Here is a 21,739-nt window from a genome sequence, read left to right as displayed (position 1 = left end):
TTTATTGGCAAAGTGACTGCAGGTAGGTCACAGGGCCCCTGTGAGCCTTGGTTTGGGCTGCCTGCTGCCTTGTGGGTCCCAAATTCCTTGCCAGCTCTAAGAATGCATGATGAAAGGAAAGGCTCCCCTGCGCTGCATGATGGCATGATTGGGGGTGGCACCGCACAGCCCAGTCTCCCTGTGGTGTAAAGAAAATCACTTTCACCCCTGCTGAGCTTCAGTCCTTACAGGCAGAGTAAAGAGAGAGCCGATCACGAAGGCCACCTGCGTCTCAGCTTGCCAGCTCGGAACACACAGGTGAGAATCAGTGCGGGACACCTGTTGTCAACCCCGAGTGTGCATGAGAATTATATAGAAAAGTTTTCTCAAAATTTCTGGCTGGGTGCGGTGGCTCACGCCTGTAATCCCAGCACTTTGAGAGGCCGAGGTGGGCGGATCACCTGAGGTCAGGAGTTCGAGACCAGCCTGCCCAACATGGCAAAAACCCATCTCTACTAAACACACAAAAAATGAGCCGGGCGTGGTGTCAGGCGCCTGTAATCCCAGCTACTCAGGAGGCTGAGGCAGAAGAATCACTTGAACCTGGGAGGCGGAGCTTGCAGTGAGCTGAGATTGTGCCACTCCAGTCTGGGTGACAAGAGTGAAACTCTGTCTCAAAATAAACAAACAAAAAACAAGCAAAACCAAAATGTCCATGCCTGGGCACCTGTTAAATCATAATCAATGGAGTGGGGCCATAGTTTTTAAACTGTCTTGGAGGGTTTTAGTGAATAGCCAATGGTGAGACCCACCTTGGAGCCCCATCTCTGCTTACAAATACCGTGTATTTAATGCCACAGGTCCCCTTGCTTTCCACATCCCCTGGGAAGGGTTCTTCACCCTTTCTCACCAATCAGAGTGACCTCACCTAGGGTATCTATTATGCTCAATGGATCTGATCTATTGGAGCACACTCACACCTTTTTGTCGTGTAGCACTTTAGGCCTTTTAGAAAATAGTTATTTTTCATTAAAAATAAAAATTGTGTATATTTATAGTATACCACTTGATGTTTTAAAATATGTATACATTGTCCACTATAGGATATTCTACAGCTATAAACAGGAACAAAATCATGTCCTTTACAGCAACATGGATGCAGCTAGAGGCTACTATCCTAAGTGAACTAATGCAGAAACAGAAAACCAAATACTGCATGTTCTCACTTATGAGCTAAACATTGGGCACACATGGTATATTAGTCTGTTCTCACACTGCTGTAAAGAATTACCTGAGACTGGGTAATTTATGAAGAGAAGTGTTTTTTTGTTTTGTTTTGTTTTGTTTTTTAGATGGAGTTTCACTCTTCTTGCTTAGGCTGGAGTGCAATGGCAAGATCTCGGCTCACTGCAACCTCCGCCTCCTGGGTTCAAGCAATTCTCCTGCCTCAGCTTCCCAAGTAGCTGAGATTACAGGCACCCATCACCATGCTTTGCTAATTTTTTTGTATTTTTAGTAGAGATGGGATTTCACCATGTTGGCCAGGTTGGTCTTGAATTCCTGACCTCAGGTGATCCACCTGCTTCATCCTCCCAAAGTGCTGGGATTACAGGCATGAGCCACCGTACCCAGACAGAAAAGAGGTTTAATTGACTCACAGTTCCACAGCATTAACAGGGAGTATGACTGGGAGGCCTCAGGAAACTTACAGTCGTGGCAGAGGATGAAGGTAAAGCAAGCACATCTTCACGTGGCAGCAGGAGAAAGAGAAAGCAAAGGGAGAAATGCCACACACTTTCGAACAACCAGATCTTGTGAAATCTCATTCACTATCATGAGATCAGCAAGGGGGAAGTCGGCCACCATGATTCAATCACCTCCCACCAGGCCCCTCCCCTGACACATAGGGATTACAATTTGAGATAAGATTTGGGTGGGGATACAGAACTGAACCATATCACAAGGACGTAAAGATGAGAACAACAGACACTGGAGTACAAAACAGGGGAGTTGGGGGGCAGGCAAGGGTTGAAAAACAACCCGTTGGATACTGTGCTCACTAACTGGGTGATGGGACCAGTCGTACTCCAAAACTCAGCATCACACAATGTACCTTTGTAACAAATCTGCACGTGTACCTCCTGAAGCTAGAATGTAACCTAAAATAAAATATGTATACATTGTGAAATGGCTTAATAAAGCTAATTAACATAGGCATTGCCTCACATACTCCTTTTTTAGTGGTGAGAATACTTAAAATCTACTCTCTCAGCAATTTTTAAGTATACAGTGCATTGTTATTAACCGTAGTCACCACGCTGTGTTTGGCCTTGCTCCTCGCAGTGCGCTGCTGCTGGACAGGGAGTAACCTGGGAGCTGGCTATTCTGAACCCTTTCCCCCACTCAGAATCAGTGTTTGAAAAGATTACCAGACGATTCATAGGCATATTAAAGTCTAAGAAGCACTGGTTTAAAAAACAGATCTTTCTTCTCTCTCCCTCACATTGTTTTTAGTGAAAAATTTCAAACGTACAGTGGAGCTGAAAGGATTTTACAGTGAATATTCCCAAGCAATTCCTTGAGCCCCAGCCCAGCCTTTGTAGTGGGCAGAGTTCTGGAGGAGGCTCCCTGGAGGCAGCTGCAGGCAGTGCTTCTCCGCAATGCCTATTGCAGATCCTGGTTCAGGAATTCTGTGCTCTGGGTGACCATGTGTGTATTAGGGCAACTCCTGCTAAATGCATGTTTTTATGATCTATGCAACTCCCTTCCATGGCAGGGAGCTCCAGTAGTCTGATAAGTGTGCTTTTCATCTTTGAATCTCCAGGTCTCTAACAATGCCTGGCACATAGTAGGTAATCAAAATATATTTCTTGAATTGACTCTCTATCCCCCAGCATGAACAACGTGGCATGAGTAATTGATTCCAGGAAGAGAGAAGTTAATTAGTTTCCCCAATAACAGTTAATACAAATTTGGTGAACTGGAGAGAAACGGAAATTGACTAAATCAAGATAATTTCGTGTTCCTAATGAGCTGTTTGTGCCCTCATTTTCTAAGGGAAGCTGGCAGGTATCGCCCTTCCTGGCAGATTCAATCTTTATCAGAACATCAAAGACAAGTGGAGGCATTGTGTTTCGACTCTGGGTTTGCTGATGAAGAAAACAGCTCCCTTTACCAGAACTGGTCTCATGTTATATTTTACTGGGGTCATATTAGGGAAGGATGGAGAATGAAGAACCCTGTGAAGGACTCTTCTCTACAATCCACCTCCTTTCCATTCCTCCTTCCATCCAGCACGGGGGAGATGATTGGGCTGTGGTTATTCTCAGAATTGTCCTTGGCACAATGGCTGTCCCTCTACCCTCAGCCATGAAGGCATGTCTTCTGCCTAAAGTCCTTTTTGTCCTCTAGAGCCCATAGCATGTGTCATCTTCTCCAGAAACCATCCTGCAAATCCCCACTCCCTCCTGCCAAATACGATTTGTCCCCCTCTCCCTGGGGCTGCCACAATGCCCTCTACTTTCCTCTCACGTCTTCCCAGTCTGCATACAATCAGCACTCATCATCTGTGCTCCTCGTTCCAGAGTCAGAGCTGCTGAAGACAGGGGGGACATCTTTTTTTCTCTCCAAGTTTGGAAAAGGGCAAATGTGGTCCTACCACCTTCCCACCTTCCATAAGTGTCCAGTGTGCTCCCTCCTCACCTACCTGAATTTCAGGCACCTTGGAACTTGCTGGATTTCCTCCCCCGGCCCCCGGTGGCATCTAAGTGCTCATCTCATTCTTCCTCAAACCCACCATCCACACTTGGCATTTCCTGGATGGAGCTTTCGCTCATTTCACACAAACTCGTTTACAAAAATGTCACAATATTTGTGGCCATTGGAAAGAGATTCTGACAGAGACAAAAGCCTCTGAGATCCAGTTTACAGAAGGGCACCCCCCTTTCACCATGCAAAGCACCCAGGTCGACCATTCACTCTCTTCTCTACATAATAGTCTAGGTGTGGCTGGATAACTGGGAATATATTTCCTAACATAGGTGTCAGGCTGCTCTGTTTTATTTTATTATATACATAGTTTCTATAAATTATAGGTGTGTATTTCCCTCCATCCCCCATATAAATACACTAAGGGTAGATAAAGACAATTACAAATCTGCCAATTAGATCTGTGCAGGCAGGAAGCGCACTAAGAGTGGGCAGCCGAGATCAGCCCGCAGGCTACTGTGGCTACAAGGGTACAGTGGTAGAGGGAGCTATGGTACAACACGGTGAAGGGAGACACTGGCCAGAAACCCTAAGAAGGTTGAATTGATTTTCCTTCTTTTAAATTTAAAATTTGTGTGGGTATGTAGTCGGTGTTTATATTTATGGGGTACAGGAGATATTTTGATACGGGTAGGTAATGCATAACAATCACATAAGGGTACACCGGGTGTCCATTACCTCAAGCATTTATCCTTTCTGTTACAAACAATCCAATGATACTCTTTTAGTTATTTTAAATGTATAATTAAATTATTTTTGACTATCATCATTCCATTGTGTTAGCAAATACCAGGTCTTATTCTTTCTAACTACTTTTTTTGTACCCATTAACCATCCCCACTTCCTTCTCCCCACCCCTACTACCCTTCCCAGCCTCTGGTCACCATCCTTCTACTGTCTATCTCCATGAGTTCAATTGTGTTAATTTTTTGCTTCCACAAATAAGTAAGAATATGTGAAGAATATTTGTCTTTCTGTGCCAGGCTTATTTCACTTCACATAATGGCCTTGACTTGGCCTTCTAGATCCCCCATCTCCTGGCAGATGAAGGCTCTGGTTTACCCCCTAATTATAATGCAATGCTAGTAGGACCTAGTAAAGAAAATAGCAGAGCGGGGTAGGGCATGATGTGGAGAGGGCAGAGGCTGGGGAGGAGTAAGGAGGAGGAAGCAGGTGGAGGAAAGAGGGAGTTGAACCTCTTCATTGATGTGAGCAAAGTGTCCCCTCATGTCTTTGAGTCTTGGCTAGAGTGCTGCTGCTTTTCAGGCCCCTGTAGAGTCAGGGCTTTCAGAATAGAGTGAAAAGAGTCCCTGCTGCAGGACTCAGCTAGGGAGTGGGGAGTGGGGCCGGGAATGTCCTGCTGGTAGGGTTGGGTGAGGCCCTGCAGGCTGCTTGGTCTCTGAATCCTGGCCAGGGTTTGGGGAAGCAGAGAGCCAACAACATTCAGTTATGTTTTCCTCATCTCCCTGCATGTTCTCATTTCCCTTCCTCCCAGTCCAACAAGTAACTGTCTCTGTGTCCATTGTTTCAGGGAGATTTGTGGCAGTGGGGGAACTGATCAGCAATTCTTTTAGACTTTTGTATTCTAAAAGTCCCTGTCCTTAGGGAACAGCAGAAGGGCTGAAAGATGATGGGAGGAGTCTTGTGGGAAGCTTCTTGCGGCATTGGTGGTGGTGGTCTGGGGGCAGACCTCCCGGGTGGCTCCCCTGGGTTCTTGTGGAAGCCCCAAGAAGAATGTCTGCCTTCCACGCTCCTTGACCCAAATGCCTACAGGACCCTCGCATCAGTGAGCAGGGGGACCTGCAGCACCTCTGCTCGCCTGCTGATTCTTCCCGCATGGGTGCTGTAGGTGATGCTGTTATACAGCATCCAGATCCCCCTTCCCACTGAAGGATGGATTCCTCGGCTGCTGGGGGTGCTGCTGGATACTGACATTGGCTGAAGAAATCTTTCTGGTTCAAAGTCACGCTCCTTTCCAGGGACAGCTGCATCCAATGACAGGTAGGTACAAGAGTATGAATCCCAGGATCCTTTCACCGCAACTAAAGGGCCATGTAGTTCCCCAGTTCTCCGTGGGTGGGCTGAGGCTGCGGTTGAGACTACATAGTAGCACAGCTTCTCTCTCTGCTCAGTTCTGCACCTTCCTTTCTCCTTTCCCAAGGGTTGACCCAATGAGCACTTCCTACTTAACTTCCTACATGTAATCTCGCTCAAGGTTGACTTTAGGGGAACCCAATCTATGACAGGTACAGAAACTATTTCTCTCCTATGAGAAAAACAAAACTGCAGGGCAATGATGCAGGGGTGACCATGGCTGTTGACATCCGGTGGCATCCTAGGAACAGGACGGCCTGGGGAACACAGCCTTTTCTGATGGGGATACCTGATGCCCAATCCCCCATCCCCATTGATGGGTGCCCTAAGAATATGTGGGTCCAGGGTTGGCACATCCTACAGGTCTTACAAGAAGCTGGACATCTGGATTTTTAAAAAATGTGAAATCTCTTGATTAAAAAAAATCATTATGTGGGTCAAAACAGAACAAATGCCTCTGCAGGCCGCATCAGAGGTATGGGTTTTTAGATTGTGACCCTGAGTCCAGGCAGACAGGGCCAAGGCAGTCTCAGAGGAAATTCCACACCCAAATGCCGCATGTACAAGGCCCTGTGGACGGTGGTCAAGGACCACATGGGTGACCTGTACCAGTGAGACTCCTGTGGCTCACACTTGGCGGGTGCAAGCCAAATCCCCAGAAAGACTGAGCTTCAATATCCCACTAACTGGAGGAATGGGACTGTGAGTCAGAAGTCAAGGGGAGTGATGGGAAACAGAGAAAGCAGTATTCTCGTTCACCTGAGTTTGTGACTCAAGATTCCCTCTACGTAGATTGATGCTACCGGAAGATTTCCAAAAGCTGAAAGCTGCTCCCGTTACAGAAGTCTCCACTCCAGAGGGGCTAAGTCACTATGTATAAAATATCAGGGTTTATGAAATCTTATTCAGTTAGATTTAATTGCATTAATACTACTATTCAATTCTGCAAAAGGTATGTCTGAGATTGTTTTTTCTAATAACACAAAGAGCTCAAGTCTGGATGAGTTTAAAGTAATAACCCTTTAAAACATATGATTGAATGTGGCCCTGCATGACACCAAGATCTGGGATGGGGAAACTCAAAGTTGATGTTGATGGCATTAAAGAAATGGAAATAAGTGGTTTCTTTCTTCCTCCCCCATAATTTATTACAGCATCTAGATATTTTTGTGAATGATTAGAAACCAACTGTTGTCTAACCCTTCTACTTCAGATCTTCACCTCAAATGGCGTGTTTGTTTCAGGCTGGAAGGTACACATGGGACCTCACCATCCTGCACTGCTCCATCAAGTGGAACCTGGTGTGAGGTGGTCTAGTCATGAGCCCATCCAAGAGTACGTCAGGTGAATCAGTTAAGAACTTAGGCTTAATTCGTCTTCGCACCCTCGGGCCTAGCACAGCACTTAGTACAGGTAAAGGTCATCATTAACAGAATCCCCTGGGTCACTGAATGTAAGACCCTGGTCTAGGGCTCTTATTGATTTCTTTTTCTCCCTTGTCTGTCACATCCATCCATTCTGCTGTGGAGCCCAGTGATGCCACTTAGGACAGGTTTCTTGGGTCTCCCTCCCTAAGCCTCTCTACCTGGACTACCTCAGAAGCACCCACCCTGTTGCAGGGCACTGCCCCATACCATCCCCATGGCTGCCAGCAGGATCTTTCTGGAACACAAAACAGGCCTTGTTACTTTGATGCTTAAGAATCTTAGAAGGTACTTCATTGACTTCCAGCTGAAGCATAAACTTCTCAACAAAGCGTCAATGTTTTCTCCACCCAGCCTTAGTCAGCCTCAGTTCCTGCCCTAACCATCCTGCTTCTCTCTACCCAAGCTCCTCCAGGTCACCTGGAGACCCAAATGGAGCTGGGAATAGGACTCACCCTCTGAGGAGGCTAAGAGCTGGGCTTTGAAGTCAGAAAGTCCCGGTAGTGTGTCCTGCCACTTCCCAGCTGGGCAACTGGGCAAGTTAATGACCTTTCTTAAACCTCCCTGTCTCCTTTCCTGGAAAACCCGGTTGACACTCCTGTCAATGCCCATATTAATGCCACTCTTTCTAATACTACTTGCCACCCAGGTATGTGGTGAGGATACAGTGAGATTAAAAAGCCTTAGTAGAATGCCAGGCACAGGGTCAATGATGAATGAATGCAGGCTGAGCAGGGAGGTCTGGAAGGGGTATGCAAGAAAGAAGCTAAGAGTGGCTGTCCCTGGTGGCAGGACTTTGAGGAGTTTTTTTTTTAAGTGCCTTCATCATATTTTATGTTAGAATATTGTAGGATGTCCTACAACATGCAGGTCTTATCAAGCAGGAGTTGAGAACGATTTCCTCTCTAGAGACTCTCTAACTGTCCTGGACAAAATGTGTCCCCTACCTTACACCTCTGTTAGTGCTTCGTACCTACTGTAACCTGGCTAGCGCAACAGGTAATCCTTCATTTTCCCTGCCTGCAGTCCACACTGGGCAGTACCCAGGAACCGTGTTTTTGTGGGTCTCAGTTTGTCCAGGACTTTGCACAGCCCAAGGCATCAAGTGCATGCTTGTTAATTTGACTTGAACTGAAGCCTCTCTCACTGCTGTCAGGTTTTGCTTTCCATGGTTTCAGTTACCCATGAATCTGTCTGACAATACTAAATGGAAAATTCCCCAAATAAACAATTCATAAGTTTCAAATTTCATGTCATTCTGGATAGTGTGGTGAAGTCCCATACTGTCTTGCTTTATCCTACCTGGGACACAAATCCTCCTTTGTCCAGGGTGCCCATCCACAATGTAGATGCCACCCACCTGGCAGTCACTCAGTAGTAGCTTCTGTCAGGTCAACTGTCAAGGTGTTGCAGTGCTGGGTTCTGGTAATCCTTACTTCATTTAATAATGCTTCAAAGCGCCAGAATAGCGCTCTTCTCTCCCTCTAAGCCCTCTGGTCCTTTGTGTGTGGCGGGGGAGTTCCAAGTGCAAGGAGGACTTTCCTGATGATGGCAACTCGGATATGCCAAAAAGAAGTTGCAAAGTGCTTTCTTTGTGTAAAAAGGTGAAAGTTCTCAACTTAATAAGGAAAGGAAGAAATCCTGTGCTGAGATTACTAAGATCTATGGTAAGAACAAATCTATCCATGAAATTGTGAGGAGGGAAAAAGAAATTTGTGCGAATTTTTCTGTTGCACCTCAAACTGCCAAAGTTATGGCCACAGTCCATGATAAGGGCTTAGTTAAGATGAAAAAGGCATTATACTTGTGGGTGGAAGGCTTGAGGAGAAATTGCAATTGATGGCAACAGGTTGCACCAGAAAGCACTGAGCTGATACCAAGGCTTGAGCAAGGGATTCGCTGAAACACGTGACGCCAAACCATTTATTGCAAGTAAGAGATGATTACACAGATTCAGGAGTAGGTTTGGACTGAAAAATACAAAAATTGCTGGAGTTGCTGCATTTGCAGATGAAGAAGATGCTGCTACATTTCTGGCAGAGTTAGAAGTTAAGTAAGGAGAAAGGATATCATCTAAAGCAAGTTTTCAACTGCTACAAAACTGGGCTCTTCTGGGAGAAGATGTCCCGTAGAACCTACATTCATAAAAGTGCAAGGGAGGCACCAAGGCCATAAAACATGGAAGGACAGATTGACTCTGGTATTAGGTGACAATGCTGCAGGGCATATGATAAAGCCAGGTGTAGTGTACAGAATGAAGGATACACATGCTGTCAAAAAACAAAACCAGGCCAGGCACGGTGACTCATGCCTGTAATCCCAGCACTTTGGGAGGGTGAGGCGGGCGGATCACAAGGTCAGGAGATCAAGACCATCCTGGCTAACACGATGAAACCCTGTCTCTACTAAAAATACAAAAATTTAGCTGGATGTGGTGGCGGACGCCTGTAGTCCCAGCTACTCGGGAGGCTGAGGCAGGAGAATGGTGTGAACCTGGGAGGCAGAGCTTGCAGTGAGCCGAGATAGTACCACTGCACTCCAGCCTGGGCTACTGAATGAGACTCCATCTCAAAAACAACAACAACAACAACAACAACAACAACAACAAAAAGCAACAATAGTGCAACTGGCCATCCTGAGTCTGATTGCTATGAAAAAGAAAATGTTGATGTTGCATTTTACCTCCAAAATACAACCTCATTGCTTCACCCTCCTGACCAAGGCATCATTCATTTTGTCAAGGTCATGTACACCTGCCTGGTACAGTCATGTACTATGTGATGGACATTTAGATGAATAATAAAGGAAATACATGATGGTGGTCCCATAAAATTATATTGCAGCTGAAAAGTTCCTATTGCTTGGTGATGTTGTAGCCTTGGTAACATCATGGTGCAATGCATTACTCACATTCATCAAAGTTGTAGTGCTGTTGGTGCAAACAAACCTACTGTGCTGCCAGTCATAAAAGTCTAGCACAGGCAACTATGCACAGTGCATAATACTTGATAATGATAATAAGTGACCATGTTACTGGTTTATGTCTTTATTGTACCTTTTATCATTATTTTAGAGTATGCCTCTTCTACTTATTCAGAAAAAGTTAAGTGCAAACAGCTTCAGACAGGTCCATTGCAGAAGAAGCCATTGTCATCTAGCAGATGACAACTCCAGGCATGTTATTGCCCCTGAAGACTATCCAGTTGGACAATATATGGAGGTGCAAGACAGCAATGTTGGCAATCCTAGACTCATGCAGGTGTTTGTGTGTTAGTTTTTAACAAAAACTATTAAAAAGTAAAAAAAAAAAAAAAGAAAAAATCTTATAAAATAAAATATTTTTGTATAGCTGTGCAATGTGTGTTTTAAGTTAAGTGTTAATACGAGAGTAAAAAATTTTAGAAAAATTAAAAGTTTATAAAGTCAAAAAGTTATAGTAAGCTAAGGTTAATATATTATTGGAGAAATGAAAGTAATTTTAAAATAAATTTAGTGTTGGCATAGGTGCACAGTGTTTATAAAGTCTGCAGTAGTGCACAGTGATGTCCTAGGCTTCACATTCACCCACCACTCATTCACTGACTCACCTGGAGCAAATTCCAGTTCTGCAAACTCCACTCATCATAAGTGCCCTCTTCAGGTGTGCAATTTTTTATCTTTTATGCTCTATTTTTATTGCACCTTTTCTATGTTTAGGTGCACACATACTTACCATTGTGTTATAATTGACTATACTATTTAGTACAGTGACGTGGTACAGGTTTGGAGCCTAGGAGCAATAGGTTATACCATACAGACTAGGTGTGTAGTAGGCTCTCCCATCCACATCTCTGTAAATGCACTCTATGGTGTTCATTCAATGATGAAATCATCTTACAACACATTTCTCAGAACGTATCGACAGCATTAATCGGTGCATGACTGCATTTGATCAGCAATGGATGCAGAACTTAATCTAGACATACTGAAGTGCAACCATTCACTATTGCTAACGGGACAACATTCATCAAAGCTGCAATGGATGAATTAAAGCCAGAAATTGCAAATGCCTGCTGGAAGAACTTATAGAGCGAAGTCACAAATGATTTTAAAGGCTTCTCTGGGATCAGTGGAGAAGTTACGAAAATCATTTGTGCAGCAGGACAAGTTAGTGGAGAAGGGTTGCTGACATGCTTGCTGAAGTGGAAGAAGATATTGAAGACCATCAAGAAGTGTTAGCTGATGAGGAATTGGCTGAATTTTGAGTCATCTGCAGAGAAAGATGAAGAAAAAACTGAAGCAGAATCAGCAATGTGGTCATAATTGAAATTTGCTGAAGCGTTTTAAATTACACAGACATTAAAGGACAAAATTATGGAATATGATCCTAGGATGGAATGCCGTGTTAAAATTGCTTAAAATATTTTCAGCGAAGGATTACAACCTCTGCAGCAACGCTTCGATGAATTGAAAATAAAGAGAACAACTGATTGCAATGTTCTTCCAGCAGGTTATGGCAGGAAAACAAAAAACAACCAAACCCTTCAACTCTCAAGGATCCCCAAACATCAGCATTGTCTGCTCCGGATGCCCAGCAAGCTACATCATCATGGCTCAATGCCTTGGGATCACCCAAAGCAGGTGATCCTCCTTCTGATGTATCGCCGGAAGGGCAGTAGTAGCCTAACAATACGTCACAATGCCTATGTCATTCATCTCACTTCATGTCATCCCATAGGCACTGTATCATCTCACGTCACCATAAGAAGGGTGAATGCAGTACAGAAAGACTGTACAGAAAGAGAGAAAGGGAGACCATATTCACATGACTTTTATTACAGCATATTGTCATAATTGTTCTGTTTTATTAGTAGTTATGGTTGTTAATCTCATATTGTGCCCAATTTATAAATTAAAGTTTATCTCAGGTAGGTATGTATAGTAAAAATACATAGTAAAACTGCAATGCCTGCAGTTTCCGGCATTCACTGGGGGTCTTGGAACTATTCCCTGCAGATAAGGGCATACTACTATATACGGTTTCAAAAGACACATTTTCTTCCATAAATTCACAGAAAATCAAGATGTTCATTGTTGAAATGCCTTAAGGGCTCGCAGGACGGCAGTAAAGAACAGCCAGCCAGCTGTGCATTTTGGTGAGCCTTTGGAGGGGCTCTTCTCTTCCTCTAAGCTGTCTGGCCCTTTGTGGGAGTTGGGGGCAAGGGGAAGATTCCAAGTGCAGCAAGGACTTCCTGGAGTTTCTAAACACAAAGCTCTGATGTAGGGCTGTCAGGGCACCTGCTGCTCCTGTGGCTCCAGCTGCTCCCACTCCTTCCTGAAAAGATCCCCCAATAGCCCAACTCTCTGCGGCTCAGTGTCCAGCCCAAGGGGCTCGTCTAGGAGCAGAGTCTTAGGCTGTCTGTGAGGGATCCTCACTTGGGTCAAGATGTGCTGATTCTTTCCAAGCAGGACACGCTTTGGTTTTAATCCTTAGTCTCAATGGACACTTTCAAAAAACATGTATTCATTTTCCTATTTTGGCAAATAGAGTATAGGTAGAATATACTGAATGAAATTTAATCCCTTTAAAAATTCTCTTTGGGTTATCTTATGATTCAATAAGATTCCTGAAATTAAAATCCTACATAAATATGTATTAACTTAATACATATTAAGGTATAACATACTAAAGCACATGTAATTGAATTAAAGTGTAACACAGTAAATTTAATTATTATAAATGTAATCAAGATATAACATAGTAAAAATATGTCAGTTGTGCCAGTCTTAAGCAATGGATTTTAAACTAAGCCATCATTTGTGCAACTACCACTCAGATGGAGATACACGACAGCTGAGCATTCCAGAAGTTTTTCTCATGCACCTTTCCAATCTGTCACTCCAGCCCCAAGGTAACCACTCTTCTGACTTCCATTTATGAATAGTAAAAGATATTTAGACTTGAACGTTTTTCTCCAGAAAGTGTCTTGTCCTCTGTAATTGTCTTGTTTTAGAGCCAAAGTCATCTTGTGAGTTTTATGGCTTTTGACATTAAGAGCCATGTTGCTTTTCCACAACTACAGGAATAAGTGCTGCTTTGAGGTTTTGGGATTTGAATGTTCTTTCCAGCTTTTATTTGGCTCTATCTGTGTTACCGTTGATCTGGCCACAGGAGAATGCTGGAATTTGAGGTTTTTTCTGTAGATTCTTCAGCTAGATGATCCAAGTTAAAATAATACAAGTAAACCCCTCTTTTAACAATAGGTTTTAATATTAAAACATATGTTCTATTTACTTATTCTGTAAAGGATTTAAGATAACTTAAACAGAAAAATAAAATATGTCATAGTGGGAACACAAAATAGATGTAAAAGAAGAAAGAAAACAAAACAAGGCATAGAACGGGTTAAGAGCCTTCCAAATGATAAGCACCATTTTGAGTTTCTTCATATTTGGATTTCCAGATAATACTATAACCTTTATTAACTTATTTAATTATAAACTATCAATCATCAAGATAATTGAAGTTTATCTTAAATGGACAAATGGCTTAGAGAAAATGTTCTTATAGAAATAGACTAAGTTTCTCTACAAATATTCTCAGATGGGAAGTGTTCAGAAGGCATTGATCCCACCTTCTGCTGAGTTGTTGGAAAAGACAAATGGTAACTACTTTGGGCATAACTATCCCTCATAACAGAAGGCAACAGGCCCCTTTGCTTCGTGTTGGAAAATTCACTCTGTTACAGGTGGAATGTCTCTCCCCTCCAAAACTCATGTTGAAGCTCAGTCTCCAGTGGGGCAGTATTGAGAGGTGGGGCATTTGAGAGGCAATTGGGCCATGAGTGGATTAATCCATTCATGGGTTAATGAATTAATGGGTTAATGGATTAATGAGTTATCATGGGAGGAGAACTAGTGGTTTTATAACGAGAGGAAGAGAGATCTGAGTTAGCACACATTAGCATGCTCAGCCCCCCACCATGTAGTAGCTGGCACCATACGGGGATTCTTCAGAGAGTCCCCATCAGCAAGAAGACTCACCAGATGAGTCCCCTCAATCTGAGAATTCTCAGCTTCCATAACTGTAAGAAATACATTTCTTTTCCTTATACATTCCCCAGTTTCAGGCATTCAGTTATAAGCAACAGAAAATGGACTAAGACAACCTGTTAATCAGAATTCCTCATAAGATGATCTTTGAGATTTTTCATACTTAGAAATGCTGCTCTCACTCTTGTGGGTTGCTGGGAGCAGGGGACAGGTCTGTCATCCTCACCATGTTATCCCTGGCATGTATCATAATGTCTGGTGTGTACCAGGCCTCTGGTGAATACTGCTGGATATTGGGTAGAAGGCAGGTTCCTCATTCCTTGCAACAAGAGGAGCCAGGAGGGATCTGCCCCAGCACATTGCTCTTCTCCCTCACCCCTGAGAGCTCTGTGAGAGACTTCTCATCAACATGAACACATCTGTGCACATTTGTTACTAAGCACATTAACATGCTTCTCATTTTGCTTTTTGTCACAAAATGTGGTCCAACAGACAGAGTTCTTATGACATAAATGCTATTGCCCTAACTTTTTAAGAGAAAGACCTATTGTTCCAAATACTACACAAAATACATATCTAGGAAACCATTGTGAGGTTTTAGTTGCTCTAACAAAGAGCTTCCAAACTTTTTGTGTAGAATGTCCTGGAAACCATTGAGCACCTCTAGTTTTCCTCGTAGAAAAAACCCTGCAGCTAAAAAAACTGTTGCTGATATGCAGACACTGAAAATAGGCACACTTTTGTGTATTGCTGAATGCCCATTCAATCCTGCAGAGGAAACACCTACTTTAAATCCCCTCTCTCCCTCACACATGTTGTTATAAATTATGGTCAAGATAATTTCTCTCCACCCGCCCCCACCAAACAAAAATAGAAGGTCTGCTCATGAAAACCCTGCGCTCGTTGCTAAATCTCTACGTTAAATAAAGGCAGCGCAGAGCGATTTTTACTAGGTGCTCTGATGCATCTTTCAGTTCCTTTGCTCACCCGCTCCTCGCAGCGCTTGTTGTGCAGTGCCACATATGTCCTGTAGATGGCTCTACCTCCCTATTATCTCCATCTCTCCGGAAGCAACTGCCAAGTCTTTCAGCTCCAGTGGTAGTTCTACTGGAGTTTGAGCCAGGGCCTGTGAAATGTAGCTCTAAACCTCACTGGCCTAAGTGTTAGTGGATGCTGTTTATGCAGAAGGGTAAGCCATGGGACATTTAAATAAGGGGAAGCCGGAAAGGTCCACTTGGTGGGATGTCCTGATGGGTGGCATGGTCTAGCCTCAATGGAGATGCACCGAGCTGAAGTAACTCTAGGTAAAGCTGTAGACTCTATGCTCTCTTTGGAGCATCACAAAACATTTAAAAGCTCTGAGGAATTCTGTAGGAAGAAATCTGGTTAACTTTGCTTAACTCGGAATTTTATGAACTCAGGACCTGCTCATACCAAATCAAATGGTATTCTGTGGAATAAAACTGGAGGTGATGTCTACAAGATTTCTGAGGGTGAGGACAAGAAGTTGGGGCTTCTGTCCTTTCCTGGGGTGAAAGAAGGGTGCGGCAGAGGCTGCTTACCTTTGGCAACTCTGCCGAGTGGCCAGGGATCACAAGGGGTGCATGTGTGCGGCTTGCCCAACACAATTTTTGTGGAAATTGCCCAATCCACCCAAAATTTGGGAAAAAGAAAATCCAATTTGTTGGGTGCCTTATCTGTGCCAGACACAGGGCTAGATTCTTTTATATGTCACTAATATATTCTTTATGTCATCTTCTGTATAGATACAGTCTCCACTTCACGAGTGAGAAGACTGAGGAACAAAGTGATAGGGTAAGTTGCTTAAGTTTGCAAGATTTAAACCTGTCAGCCTGTAAGGCTCTTACTTTGTATCTTGCTGTGTTTTCAATACATCCTACTAGAGAATTATTGAGAGGATTTTAGTAAGGAGGTAATTCAGATTTATTTCACTTCAGCAGCCTGTAGAGATGTAGGGAAGAAAAGTGGGACACCCAGGGAAAATCCCAGCAGCACCGCTTCCTGGCTGTGTAGCCTTGGCCAAAGTGTTGAACATTTTTGAGTTCTGATCACCTCTTCCATAAAATAAGAATTTCTTATGGAGGATTAATTAGAACTAACAGTATGGACTAAATACACCATCAGTGCTCCAAACCATCTGTATAGTTGGATGAGCCAGTTCTTGGCATCTCCACTAGCCACAGGCAAGTGAGTCCACTCACATTCTCTGCGGGGCTCTGAAGCATTAGGTATGGAAGCCAGTCCTGGGGTGACAGAACTCAGGTGGTCTCTTTTCACAACCCCTGAGGGTGTCAGAGCCTTGGATGCTCGCCAGAAGCAGGTCAGAGAATAAACCCAAAGTAGTGTCTCAGTTATCAGAAGTCAGAGCTAAATTTAGGATACAGCTGTGAAAGTGAATGCTCAACAGGCTCTGTGGAGTAGGGCTAGCGATTATCTGGCAAATTTGATTAATGTGGACAGGCCATGCAGATAATTTGTTCAGTTCTCAGACAAATAGCCCCTCTTTTTCCTGAATATTTTTCTTCCCCAAACCATCATGAACCTCACCTCTGGGATCCTTCTCATATTCGTTGTCTTCATTTGCATGGGTGTTCTTTTGCGGGAATTATTAAATATTTGCTTTGACTGTGCCTTTCACTGAGAATGAAGCTTATATATTGGTGACCTCGGGGTGCTGTTCAGCCCTTTGAATATTCCATTTAGCCCGCAGAGGTTAAAAAAAGTTGAGTTTTCAGTAGGAAATTTGGAGATTTCACACAAAAATTTAGATTCCTGCTTTCTCTTGAAGACACAGGAGGATGGAATCATGTAAGGCCACACACAGGTAGCTGCTACCTCTTCTCAGTGTTCCCTGATTTCTTCTGTCTCACCATGCCTACCCCCACATTCCTGCACTCACGCCTCCTGGCTTCTCTCATCTGTGTTCTGCTGTACAGATTGCCACCCCTGACTCCAAATGCATCCACATGAATAAGCCCAGATATGTCCTTCTCCATGATCCTGAAATGAAAACCTACATTGAAATAGATCCTTGGCATTTATCCCTTATTTCCACATGTCAGTGGTTAGTGATTCCCCAGTGAATGGAATCTACAGTTTCCGAGTGACTATCACACTGCTGCTGAGATTTTAGCCTTTGGACTCCATCTTGTACTGACCACCACCCCTTCATGGCCACTCACCTTGGGAAAGAGCTCATCTTGTGTACTAATCTACCCAGCTGGATGCAAGAGGGTAACTGGGCCCTTCCCCTTCTGTAGTCTTTGCTCATATCAACCAGGGTGCACCTTTCCTGACGGGGCTTTATTCCAGAAGCATCTGGATAAGGTAGAAATCAGGTTTCTTAAGGGAAGGAACTGGTTCCTGTGGTCTTCACATCCTTACGTCTGCACAGGGATGCATACTGGTGTTCACTGAAAGATGAATTAATTCAACTGGTTTGCTAATTGCAAATGAGAGTAGGGGAAGATTGTCAAATTTAAGACCAACTCTGCAAGTCTGTCTGGACTTCTGTGGGTAAATTAAAATATAAAATTTGAGTTAGTTTGATATAGAGTAGTGGTTCTCAAAGTGCCATTGACTTTATTGCAAAGATGATAATTATTTGCAGCATCTAATTATAGTTTGAGGAGGCCACATTGAATTTTGAGATAAAAATAAAGCCGGCTGGAGTTGTCATTGTAGTTCTGGTCACTAGATGTTTCTTCTAGGCCAGTGGTTCTCAAAATATCCTTCCTGGACCAGCATAATTAGCATCATTTGGGGGCCCTACCCTAGACTTAACTGAAACAGAAACTCTAGGGATGGGGTCTAGCAATTTGTGTTTTAACAAGCCCTCCATATGATTCTGATTCACACCCAAGTTTGAGAACCTCTTGTATAGAGAGATCCCTAAATGAGAGGCAGCAAACATGGGATTTTGCATTAACTTTGGCATTAGATTTTAGACAATCCGTGCTCTTATCCATTCAGCCAGGCATTTAATACACAGATACATGAAGCACTTACGTGTAACAAGCACTGTGCTTGCTGCTGACGTTATAGAAGTAAACGAGACAGACACTGTCCCGTTCTCACAGAGCATAGTCCAGTGAGGCATAGACATGGACCTCAGTGTTGTCACCTGCACCTGGATCAGTGGTTTTGAAGCTGAGTTCTGCAGAGCCCCAGGCAGTGAGGAAGGGTCTTGAGTTCTGCAGGGTTTGGGGTGGAGAAGGAGGCTAAGGGGTGGGGCTGTGTCCCCACCTTTGGATTAACCAGAGCACCTCTACTTTTCTTTTGTATTTTAGATTCCAACTAAGACTGAATTTGGGGGGAAAAAGGAGTTCTGCTGCTAAAACGCTTTGAATACTACTAGGCTAGACAATCTCTTAAGCACTCTCAGGTCTAAAATGCTAAGAAACAAAATGCGGCACTAGCAGTTTTTTCTTTTAGGTCATGAAAAGTGGAGAGAAACATCTTTGAAAACCCATTCAACATTACACCCATTAGATGGCTATTATTTTAAAAAAATAAAGCAACAGAAAATTACAAGTGCGATGGTTAATTTTCTGTGTCAACTTACCCGGGCCAGGAGGTCTCCAGACGCAAACATGATTCTGGGTGTGTCTGAGGTGTTTCTGGATGTGATTAACATTTGGATCAGTAGAGTGAATAAAGCAGATTGCCCTTCATAATGTGGCTGGATCTCATCCCATGAACTGAAGATCTGAAGAGAACCAAAAGGCTGATAAGTGAGAACTCCTCCTGCCGGATGGCCTGGAGCTGGGGCATTGATCTTTTCTTGCCCTTGGACTTGAATTGAAACATCAACTCTTCCTCTGTCTTAATCCTGCTGGCTTTTGGACTGGAACTTACAAACAAAATGGGGCACTAGCAAATATGTTTTTCTTCTAGGTCCTGAAAAGTGGAGAGGAGCAACTTTAAAAACTATTCAACATCACATCCATTAGATGGCTATTAAAAAAGAAAGCAATAGAAAATTACAAGTGTGATGGTTAATTTTCTGTGTCAACATGCCTTGGCCATGAGGTCCCCAGATGTTTGGGCAAACATTATTCTGGGTGTGTCTGAATAATGACTTCTATTATTATATTTATTATATAATGGCTTTGTTATATGTCCTGCTGGCTTTTGGACTGGAACTTACAAAATATGGCACATTGCCTTTCCTGGGTTTCCAACTTGCTGACTATAAATCTTGGGACTTTTCAGCATCCATAACCATGTAAGCCAATTCCCTATAATAAATCTCTTTCTCTGTATGTATGTATGTATGTATGTATCTACATATGTATGAATACAGAAAGATAATGTGTGTGTGTGTATATATATATTCTCTTTATATGTATATTGTCTCTATACACATGCAGACACACACACACACACGCACACACACACATACTTTCTCTATATTAATCAGAGCCCTAATACAGGTGCATTACTGGTGGGAATGTAAAATGGTGTAGCAGCAGCTATGGTTCCTCAAAAAGTTAGAGAATTACCATATGATCTAGCAATTCCACTTCTGGGTATATTTAAATCCACAAAAAATTAAAAGCAGGGACTTGAACAAATATTTGTACATCCACATTATAGCAGCGCTACTCACAGTAGCCAAAAGGTGGGAACAACCCAAATGTCCATTGATGGATGAGTGGATAAATGAAATATGTCATGTATAATAGAATATTACATAGTCATAAAAAGGAAGGAAATTCTGACGCATACTACAACATGGATGCACCTTGAGGACATTATGCTAAGTGAAATCAGCCAGTCACGAAAGACAAATACTGCCTGATTCCACCCATATTAGGTATCTAAGGTAGTCAAACTCAGAGAAACAGAAGGTAGAATGCAGTTACCAGGGGCTGGAAAAAGGGGAATGGGAAATTATTGTTTAATGGGTACAGTTTCAATTCCGCAAGCTAAAAAAGTTCTAGAGATGGATGGTGGTGATAGTTACACAATATCATGAATGTATTTAATGCCACTGAACTGTACCTTAAAACAGTTAAAATGTTATATATGTTACATATATTTTACCACAGTAAAATAAAAACTCATCCTGCAATTTGCCTAAAAAAGCCAGTTTCTTCGTTCCTCCCCCTCCCACCCTCTTCCCATTTCACTTTGTCTGCCTCTATCCAAGCTTTTTCTTGGAGATGCTTTTTTTCCCTGTATTTTTAATAATTTACCACTGAGAAAGTCAATACAAATGAAATCACATCAATCACTAGATGGATGTGACAAAATACTCTAGGCAGTGGCTGAGAATGGCAGATCATGTCAGTCGACTAGAAGAGGCCCATGTCATTGCCTGAGTTTGTGCTGCTGAACTTGATGAGGGGAGGGTGGGTATGATCTGCAAGACAAGATTCCAAGGAAAATCGTTGTAAACATGGCCAGAAGAGCCAGACAATTATAATCTTTTAGGGCCTTAGGTATTTTCTCATACAAACCAGAGAGAACTGCTTCATAGTTTGGTAATCTCAGCTACATGGTGGTATGAACATTTTAGCCCAGTGGTTCTCAAACTTTAGTACATGTCAAGCTCTTCTGCAAGGTTTTGATAAAATGCAAATTGCTGGGCTGTACCCCTGATTTCTGATTCAGTAGAACCCTTGGATGGGGTCTAATAATGTGTATGATTATTAGGTAACGCTGATGTTGATCTAGGCCCACGCTTTGAGAACCACTGCTTTGGGTGGATTCATTTATAGCTGGCAAGGAAGTTCCATTTATAGGTGAGGAGGAAAAAGCCAAGAAGGAGGATGATGCATGCACAGTGCAACATGGATGGGGAGGGTGTGATCAGCCCAACCTGGATGTCAATGTCATTACTCTCACCACTGCTGTGGTTTAGGGATAAGTCACCTAATTTCCTCATCTTTAAAAATGCAGAATTTCTAAATAAAAAATGTAGAAATTTTGTGTGTATGCGAGACTCCTGGCACCATGTTCAGTTAATGGTACTCCATGAATGTTGTCTACCATATTGTTAAGTTACCCTTGGGGGAGCTATGAGGACAACATATGGGGATGAACCGTGGAGGCCCAAGGACAGGGAGACCTGGAAGAAGAAGGGGAACAGTGGAAGGGGTGGGGAGAGGGGAGAAAAAATCAAATCCACAGTTTTTCAAGGGCCTGGCCTTGGTCCAAGCTTCCTAGGTTTTGAAGCCCCAGAAAAGCTGGCAATTGGACTCTTAAAGAGGTCCCTCTGACCACAAATGCATCCCACTAGCTCTAAATCATCTTTAACGTTTCAGCTGGCCAGAGCACACCATGAGTCATTCACGAGAGTGCTGACATCCCAAGACTTTCCTAAAGGCCCTAGAGGTACAACCTCTTAGACAGAAGGCACTCTTGGATTGCAAATGTTGGGGGCTGGGTTACTGTGTGTGTCACTCCTTGCCATG

At 43.2% G+C, this 21,739-nt stretch overlaps 1 long non-coding RNA gene across 1 annotated transcript; it reads left to right on the top strand.

Annotated features, from left to right (window-relative positions):
- The first annotated feature begins 12,991 nt into the window (after positions 1 to 12,991).
- On the top strand, positions 12,992 to 20,001 carry LOC108584825. The gene is made up of 3 exons (XR_001900361.3): positions 12,992 to 15,486; positions 16,064 to 16,112; positions 18,608 to 20,001. It is a non-coding gene; the product is annotated as an uncharacterized LOC108584825 (long non-coding RNA).
- The last annotated feature ends 1,738 nt before the right edge of the window (positions 20,002 to 21,739 follow it).

Source organism: Papio anubis, chromosome 4 (genome assembly GCF_008728515.1).
Source record: "Papio anubis isolate 15944 chromosome 4, Panubis1.0, whole genome shotgun sequence".
NCBI lineage: Eukaryota > Metazoa > Chordata > Mammalia > Primates > Cercopithecidae > Papio > Papio anubis.
Note: the sequence above shows the minus strand (reverse complement) of the source record. Positions and strands in the feature narration are given on the sequence as shown.